This window comes from Eurosta solidaginis, chromosome 5, assembly GCF_040869045.1.
Source record: "Eurosta solidaginis isolate ZX-2024a chromosome 5, ASM4086904v1, whole genome shotgun sequence".
Taxonomy (NCBI): Eukaryota; Metazoa; Arthropoda; class Insecta; order Diptera; family Tephritidae; genus Eurosta; species Eurosta solidaginis.
This window is the reverse complement of record NC_090323.1, coordinates 39,838,445-39,848,425: the sequence shown is the minus strand read 5'-3', so window position 1 is coordinate 39,848,425 and position 9,981 is coordinate 39,838,445.

Here is a 9,981-nt window from a genome sequence, read left to right as displayed (position 1 = left end):
GTCACACTTATGCTGCTACAATCACATCTTTTTATCTTTACCCCAAGTGATGCCGGCAAAAGATTAGAGGAGTTTGTTACGGATTTGGATTTAAGATACAATCGCGGATGCATGCTCTCCAAAATGTAGGATCAGGATCAAACTTCACACCCAGAGGAAATATTTCTATGTGGTCTCTCCACATGCGGAACATAATTGGGTATGGTCAGGATTTAATCTGGATTAATGGATACTTTGACTGAGCAGTGTAACATGGTTAACATATGAAAACATTTATAAACTCAAAAGATGGTTCAAGCGCAGGTTGACTTTTTTGTTTCACGAAATGGTAAGTCTAGTTGAGGGGTCGACTGCTAATACGCTACCAAAAATATCGAGAGAGGTGTCAAAAGACGCGTATTGACCTTGAAAACAATAAACGAAAGGCGGAAAAGAAAAATGTTGTCTCAGTCCGGAGATATTTGCAGTTTAAGTTGGCGATTTTAATGTGGTTGTTGTAATGTTGGAGTACCCACAAAATAAAAATTGTGAAGATAAATGTTTAGCGCGGATATAGTTTTGGTCCTCAAACCGGTGTTGGACCCACCCAGGGTAATTGTTTATAAGCGCGGCCGAAGGCCGCCAACGCAGAAACGTGTTCTGCACAAAAATACTATTGATACCACCCCCGGTTTCGGAAGGCACCTCTCTCGATATTGTTGGTAGCGTATTAGCAGTCGACCCCTCAACTAGACCATTACCCACGAAATAATTAATTAATAATAATTGTTGAAACCGCAAGAATAAAACCAAATTACGCCTGGAGCGAATGCAAGTCTATAGACAATTATATTTGTATAAACAAACATTTGGTAATTCTTTACTTTAGCTCACAATTCGAAGATATTTGCGAACAAAATCGAAAATTTTCATGTGGTTGTTGTCATTTTGATGATTTTGTCATACCCACTAGAAAAACTGAGAGTAAAAGTGTTTTGCGCGGATATAGTTTTGGTCTCCAAACCGATGTTGCACCCAGCCAGGGAAACTTTATATAAGCGCGGCCGAAGGCCGCTAATGCAGAAAGGTGTTCTGCGCAAAAATACTATGGATCCCATCCCCGGTTTCGGAGCGCTCCGGGGCCATTTTTCGGTTTTTTGGTAACATCTATTCACAGAAATCAAATATTTAATTTCCGCTTTAGGATTCGTGGTCCTGGGATCAAAACGCGTTGTTTGACACCTCTCCCCATAATTTTGGGCGAGTTTTAACAGTTGTGAGCTAAAGTAAAAGAATTACCAAACATTTAATACATGCACAACAAAACAAGGTAATAGTGCAGTTTACGGTACCCACCGAAATTTGGGCCAAAATTTTCGAGTGAGGTATCAAAAGACGCGTATTCACGTCTAGATCAAGAATCCGGAAGTTTCGCGGAAGTTAACTTTTTTTACCCGTTCAAAAGATATTAACGAAAAACCGAAAAAAGACCCGCGGTCCCTACGAAACCGGGGGTGGGATCCATAGTATTTTTGCGCAGAACACATATTTGCGTTGGCGGCCTTTGGCCGCGCTTATAAAAAATAACCCTGGGCTACGCCATGCCAAGTTCGGGTGTGCGGTATAACCGTGGCTACCGCCACGGTGATGCACAATTTTTTTTGTGGTTACTACACAACAACAACCACATGAAAATCGCCAATTTCAACTGCAAATATCTCCGGACAGGGATAACATTTTTCTTTTCCGCCTTCGGACTATTGTTTTCGAGATTAATACGCGTCTTCCTATACCTCACTCGAAAATCTTAGCCCAACTTTAGGGTGGGTACCGTAAACTGCACTACTACCCAAAACAAAAAATAAAAATAATTGATTTGAATGACTCAGAGGCCATCAAAGTCCCGTGAACCGTTTACTTCCTCCTGTCACCCTCATTTCTTTACAATCACAATTAGATTTGGCCAGCACCACACACCCATGTACATGAACGATAGAAAAAAACATCGTGGCGAAAACAAAAAAACAAACTCGCAGCACCCTGCAGGCGGATTCGATATTTCAGCAATTCCACAAACAAAAGCAATTAGCGAACAAATTTCAGAGGCCTAGCACTCCTTGTCTGGCGACATTTTTTGACTCACCTTTTTCAGATTCGCAAACGATGTGCCTGTTGGGCTGGTTTTCAATACAAACCATAGCATATGAAGCCGCGGCACAGCTTCCATCTTGGGCTCTCAATATTTCTTTATATATTTTCTAAGTTCAGTTGTGCCACCTTGGATATATCCAATATAAGATATCAACTGCAGAATTGTACTGGATATTCATTTGGAAACTATAACTTTCAAAATCTGGGCTTGGTTTAATAATGGTATTGGGGAACAACTCGAGCGTCATAAATTTAAAAAATGTCTCAAAGGTGGGATAGTGATTGAAGATATTTTCTGAGAACTACGAGTATCAGGTTTGAGAGTGACTAGAGAATAAGGTTGAATATCAACTTCAGAACTAGAATGCGAGCTATAGTTTTGTGAACGCACCCACTTTTTTGTAGTACTTTTTCAACAATATTTCATTTTTTCAGAGTTTTTGCAAATGTTATGGATTATGTTATTTTCCATAGAATTTTTGTCGAAATCTGCCAATAGCTAATGGTACTATAAATATGCCAAGTACTATATTAGATATTTATGTATATGTATGAGCTACTACATATGCAAGCGCGAATGCTTTTAAGTGAGATTATTAGCGCTTATTTGTGTGCCGTGATATTTATGTAAAACCCTTTACAAATTAGTGATCGAATAAATATTTTTTAAATCGTAGTTTTTTTTTTTTTTTTTTAAATAAATAAAATCAACTGTAACTTCTTTTTAAGTTATTTTTTAGTTTACAAATGTATACTTATTTTATAGTTATCATGTAAATAGATGTATGTATGTCCGACCTGCATATACTGAACTTGTTAACAATTTGAAAGAAACTAAACCCTTTAAAAATTAGTGATAGTATAAGTATATCCATATACCAACGAGTTTAAATTTTTTAAGAGCCGTCACTCGATACTTTGGCAAATTACTCAATGTTTTCTCAAGGTAGTCGCTGTTTTTTTTTTTTTTGTCAGATCTATACATTTTCGTGGCGTATTTGTGTTTATTTTAATGATTGCATTAATTTAAACCATAATTCTCTTTGCAAAATTCGCAACTACGCGAATTCGCTACGCCGAATAAATATGTAGGATGCAGTTAAAGAAGACTAACCAAAACTTCTTTGAGAAAACATTCGACATGAATTCTTTGCTTCGTTGTTGCTAATGTATCGAGTGACGGCTCTTAACAAATAAAAATTCTTTGCATATACTTGAAATCGAATATTTTTTTTATATAAACATTAAATGTTATTATAAATTATTTACTAAACTATTATTTTTAAATATAACTATTTTTTCTAGTTTTATCTATAAAGCCGACGTAGCTAAGTAAACATAATATCTGTTTTATCTTGTTTGGTTGATTTTCCGACGGGGTGGATAAATGATGTATATTGGAACGATTTTCCGTCATCCCTTGTCAAATTTGGTTTTGAGACAAACCGGTTTCGGCGTTGTGCCATCGTCAGTGTCGATTTTCGTTCTGATCTGTGGTTGTCGTTTGTCCTGTATTTATAGTTCGTAGGTATATGAGCAGGTATTGTCAAATTGATGCTTGTGTATATTTAGTTATGTGTATGTGCTGTGTGTTCATTCAGAACCGAGGGTGGTTTACTAATCGATTTGTGTGGCTGACTGGGGTAGGTAGAAATCTGTGATTTTAGTCGTTTGACCTTCTTTGTCGGTTTTTTGTTTTGGTGTGTTAATTGTTTTGTGTTTATTTGTTGCTGTGTGTTTGTCTGTTGTACCTGTGTGATTAAGTTGTTTCCTGTAAACAAGTTTTAAAGGCTCGAATATTGTGTCAGAAATTGTGTTTATCTGTTCGTTTATTATTCTACCGTCGAATGTTTTCTGTTTGTAGATTTCCATGTTTTCGAGTACGTTGAGACGTCGGCCTTTTTCCTGTATGTGAAGAACCCTAACTGTTTTATTGATGTTTGCTGGGGAACATTCATTCTCGACCATGTGATTCGCGAAGTTAGACTCGGGTATAATGCTTGGATTCCGTGTTTTTTTGTTGTAATCTCTAATATGTTCTCTGAACCTCGTTCTTATTTGCCGTCCTGTTTGTCCTATGTAACTATGCTGGCATCCGCAGGTAAGCTTGTATACGCCGTGGCTGCTAAACGGATCCTCTGAGTTAATGTTAGTTCTTAGTTTTCGTCCTAGATCGTTCGATGTTTTGAATGCTGTGTTAATGTTGTATTTTTTAAAGAAGTTTGCCAATTTTTATGTTGCTTTTCCAGTATATGTCATAGTCGTCCAGCTATTATTTTCCTTTTCATTATTTCTTTTTGGTTCTCCATTTGTCCTTCTGAGCTTATCTACTAGTTCTTTTCTATATCCGTTGTTTGCAGCGATATTATATATGACCTCAAGTTCTCTCTTATATGCCTCTTGTGTAAGCGGTGTTCTTTCAAGTCTATGTACCAAGTGCTTTAATGCTGCATTTTTATGCTGTTGAGGGTGATTTGAGGTATTGTGTATTATTGTATCGGTTGCTGTTGACTTTCTATATATGTCATAGTTAAATCTTTTGGCTTCTTTATCAATATTTATCGTGAGGTCTAGATAGTTGATTCCTCCGTCTTTTTCGGTTTCCATTGTAAATTTTATATTTCCGTGCTGCTTGTTGAGGTACTCCAGTAGAAGCTCTTCGTTATTAGTAGTTAAAACGCATATTATGTCATCCACGTATCTAGCATAAAATGACACGCCTAATTTGGACTTCAGCTCCTGTATGTACTTTTCTTCCAGATTTTGCATGAACACTTCCATAAGAATTGCTGATGTGGGGCTTCCCATTCCAAGACCGTTTGTTTGTCTATATATTTTATTGTTGAATTGAAAATAGTTTTGACGTAAAGTGGTTCTTAGCGTATTTGAGATTTGCATACTTTTCACTTTGGTTTTTGTGTTATGAACTATTGTTGAGCTAACTATGTCCAAAGTCTCCGATAGTGGTATAGATGGGTATAAATCTTTTATGTCAAAAGATACCAATTTGCTGTTTCTTGTTAGCTCTACGGTCTCGAGTCTCTCTATTAGTTCTGTTGTGTTAGCTATTGCATATTCGTTCCTTAGCTCCAGAGTATCTATCAATATTGTTTTTAAATATTTGGACAGTTTGTAACATGGTGCCGATTTAAAATTAATGTTGGGCCTCATTGGCGTGTCCGGCTTGTGGATTTTTGGTAGCGCAACCAGTGGAGGAGTCGAAGGGTTCATTTGGACCAATCTATGTGCCATGTTAGAATCTACTATATTGGTTGCATTCTTTATAGCAACTTTGATTTGTTTTTGGTATTCATCTGTGGGATCCTCTCTCATTCGACGACATTTCATTTCCTCTATGAGATCCTCGGTTTTGGATATATATTGCTCTTTTTCGATTAGCACAGTGGTGTTTCCTTTGTCCGCTTTCGTTGTGACAATATTGTTTTTCCTTAGTTTATGCCGTAGATTCTTTATTGTTTTCTCCTCTGTATTCGATTTTTGTCCTTCCTGTGCTTTCACCTCCTTTTTTATGATTTCCCTGCACATGTGTCTTGCGTGCTCCTGTTCTTCCTGTGGTATCAATGATATTGCGATCTCCGCATCTACAATCGCTTGCTCCGTTTTTCTTACTGTATTCTGGTCCATGATATTGTGCTTCAGGCCCTTTTCGAGAAGTTGTGCCTCTTCCTTGGTAATGGCCACTGTTGTGAGGTTAACGAACTTGTCATGAAACTGGTGAGTGTTTTGGTTTTGGTTACCCTCTCGTCGTCCTGCCAGCTTGTCAAATTTTCGGTTCAGCGACCTGTATTTTTGTTGTAGTTCCTGATCGACCTCTGTCTTAATGCGGTCGAAACATTTCATTAATGCAGTAGTAGGTAGTTGTTCTGCCAATCTTAAATGGATAGATAATAACTCGGCATTTATCTCATCCTTCTTCGAGTACAAGCTTTCCAACTCATATTTTTAAAAATCCTTTTCCGCTTTTCTAACTGTTTTCCTGCTAGATTTGGTATTTGCCTTTATTGTTATTTTTGCGAATTTCGGAGTAACATTCAATTCCAGGCATTGTTTGTTGAACCAAATGCTCGCCTTTGTTTTATATATTTTCAGCAGACGTCGCTTGTAAATTGTTAGTAGTCCGTTCACGTTCAAGTTAAAAGCCTGACAAGCTAAAAGACTGACTTATCTTGTTTGGTTGATTTTCCGACAGGGTGGATAAATGATGTATATTGGAACGATTTTCTGTTATCCCTTGTTAAATTTGGTTTTGAGACAAACCGGTTTCGGCGTTGTGCCATCGTCAGTGTCGATTTTCGTTCTGATCTGTTGTTGTCGTTTGTCCTGTATTTATAGTTCGTAGTTATATGAGCAGGTATTGTCAAATTGATGCTTGTGTATATTTAGTTATGTGCATGTGCTGTGTGTTCATTCAGAACCGAGGGTGGTTTACTAATCGATTTGTGTGGCTAACTGGGGTAGGTAGAAATCTGTGATTTTAGTCGTTTGACCTTCTTTGTCGGTTTTTTGTTTTGGTGTGTTAATTGTTTTGTGTTTATTTGTTGCTGTGTGTTTGTCTGTTGTACCTGTGTGATTAAGTTGTTTCCTGTAAACAAGTTTTAAAGGCTCGAATATTGTGTCAGAAATTGTGTTTATCTGTTCGTTTATTATTCTACCGTCGAATGTTTTCTGTTTGTAGATTTCCATGTTTTCGAGTACGTTGAGACGTCGGCCCTTTTCCTGTATGTGAAGAACCCTGTTTTATTGATGTTTGCTGGGGAACATTCATTCTCGACCATGTGATTCGCGAAGTTAGACTCGGGTATAATGTTTGGATTCCGTGTTTTTTTGTTGTAATCTCTAATATGTTCTCTGAACCTCGTTCTTATTTGCCGTCCTGTTTGTCCTATGTAACTATGCTGGCATCCGCAGGTAAGCTTGCATACGCCGTGGCTGCTAAACGGATCCTCTGAGTTAATGTTAGTTTTTAGTTTTCGTCCTAGATCGTTCGATGTTTTGAATGCTGTGTTAATGTTGTATTTTTTAAAGAAGTTTGCCAATTTATATGTTGCTTTTCCAGTATATGTCATAGTCGTCCAGCTATTATTTTCCTTTTCATTATTTCTTTTTGGTTCTCCATTTGTCCTTCTGAGCTTATCTACTAGTTCTTTTTTATATCCGTTGTTTGCAGCGATATTATATATGACCTCAAGTTCTCTCTTATATGCCTCTTGTGTAAGCGGTGTTCTTTCAAGTCTATGTACCAAGTGCCTTAATGCTGCATTTTTATGCTGTTGAGGGTGATTTGAGGTATTGTGTATTATTGTATCGGTTGCCGTTGACTTTCTATATATGTCATAGTTAAATCTTTTGGCTTCTTTATCAATATTTATCGTGAGGTCTAGATAGTTGATTCCTCTGTCTTTTTCGGTTTCTATTGTAAATTTTATATTTCCGTGCTGCTTGTTGAGGTACTCCAGTACAAGCTCTTCGTTATTAGTAGTTAAAACGCATATTATGTCATCCACGTATCTAGCATAAAATGACACGCCTAATTTGGACTTCAGCTCCTGTATGTACTTTTCTTCCAGATTTTGCATGAACACTTCCATAAGAATTGCTGATGTGGGGCTTCCCATTCCAAGACCGTTTGTTTGTCTATATATTTTATTGTTGAATTGAAAATAGTTTTGACGTAAAGTGGTTCTTAGCGTATTTGAGATTTGCATACTTTTCACTTTGGTTTTTGTGTTATGAACTATTGTTGAGCTAACTATGTCCAAAGTCTCCGATAGTGGTATAGATGGGTATAAATCTTTTATGTCAAAAGATACCAATTTGCTGTTTCTTGTTAGCTCTACGGTCTCGAGTCTCTCTATTAGTTCTGTTGTGTTAGCTATTGCATATTCGTTCCTTAGCTCCAGAGTATCTATCAATATCGTTTTTAAATATTTGGACAGTTTGTAACATGGTGCCGATTTAAAATTAATGATGGGCCTCATTGGCGTGTCCGGCTTGTGGATTTTTGGTAGCGCAACCAGTGGAGGAGTGGAAGGGTTCATTTGGACCAATCTATGTGCCATGTTAGTATCTACTATATTGGTTGCATTCTTTATAGCAACTTTGATTTGTTTTTGGTATTCATCTGTGGGATCCTCTCTCATTCTACGACATTTCATTTCCTCTATGAGATCCTCGGTTTTGGATATATATTGCTCTTTTTCGATTAGCACAGTGGTGTTTCCTTTGTCCGCTTTCGTTGTGACAATATTGTTTTTCCTTAGTTTATGCCGTAGATTCTTTATTGTTTTCTCCTCTGTATTCGATTTTTGTCCTTCCTGTGCTTTCACCTCCTTTGTCTCAAAACCAAATTTGGCAAGGGATGACGGAAAATCGTTCCAATATACATCATAATATCTGTTATTACATACCACCGCCATGGCCATGTTGCCAGAAGCATGAGTGTGCATTAGTGTAGTTACAAGGTATATGGCGAATTTTAATTTGTGTTCTATCTTACGGGGCACCCTCCTAAAATATGCCAATAGATCAGAAAATGATTATCGCAAAGTTTCAGGCCAATCCGATAATGTTAACACGTCCCTCATTGAGGTCAAAGTTAGGCAAAACAGCGATTTTAAAAAAAAAAAAAAAAAAAAAAATTTTAGTGTTTCGTCAGTAAAAGGGAAACCATTTATGCCAGGAACTGATCGGATAAATGCCAAATACTGCTAAAAATAACCGTTTTATAAAAATATTATTCAGATCAAAATTAATACAAATAAAATTACATATCGAATGATATGCGAGTAAAGTTCCTGGCATAAATGGTTTCGCTTTTACTGACGAAGCACTAAAATTTTTTTTGGAAAAATCGCTGTTTTGCCTAACTTTGACCTCAATGAGGCACGTGTTAACATTATCGGATTGGCCTGAAACTTTGCGATAATCATTTTCTGATCTATTGGCATATTTTAAGGGTACCTTGAAAGATAGAACACAAATTAAAATTCACCATATACCTTGTAACCACCGTAGTGTGCGTTTTTTCACAATTAGCTATTGAATGTTCTTGTATATTTTATTAAAATCTCGAGTACCGACCTCAAAACGAAGCATCCCTTTTTGATAAATTACAATTCAACCTGTCAAAAAAAATGTCGGTTGAGTTGTCTAGTCTAACAACTTTTTGTGGCATTACCGTTTACAACCTTGTGTTGAAGCCGGACTTTTATTCTGTCCTTAAAAAACAATAGTGCGGTTTTAACTTTTATTTACGTACTTATAAAATAAAAAACCGGATTTTACTTTTATTTCTGGACTTTTTTTTTTTGAAAAAGGCCGATAATTAAAAAGGATGCAGGATTCGTCATGAAAATGCTGTGGTATCCCCGGATAACACCCAGGACAATTTTTAGACCAAGCCTTTTTCGACTAAAAAAAAGCCTTTTGATATATTCCAGGAACAGGATGCGAGTTTGTTTAACCTAAAATCGAAGCGTATATAATGTTTATACGAAAATAGCCAACATATTTGAAAACGCCATGATTCAATAAACTTTTGCTTATATTCTTCATAACAACAGTCGTTTAAATGTATTTACTTTATTTTCAAATCCGGCAATAGCATTGATTAAGTCATCCAATAAAAATTAATTTTTCTATTTATTTAACATTCATTTATGTTTTTTTGTTTTCAACCGAAATTGAAATTAAGAGTTTGGGATAAACACAAAAACTCTCAAGAAGGTTATAAAATTCGTTTGGGTTTTGAAATTATACGAGATTCAATAGTCTTATGATTGTATAAGCGAAAATCGTATTCGAATTCACACTACCAGTGCTTAACGGTAA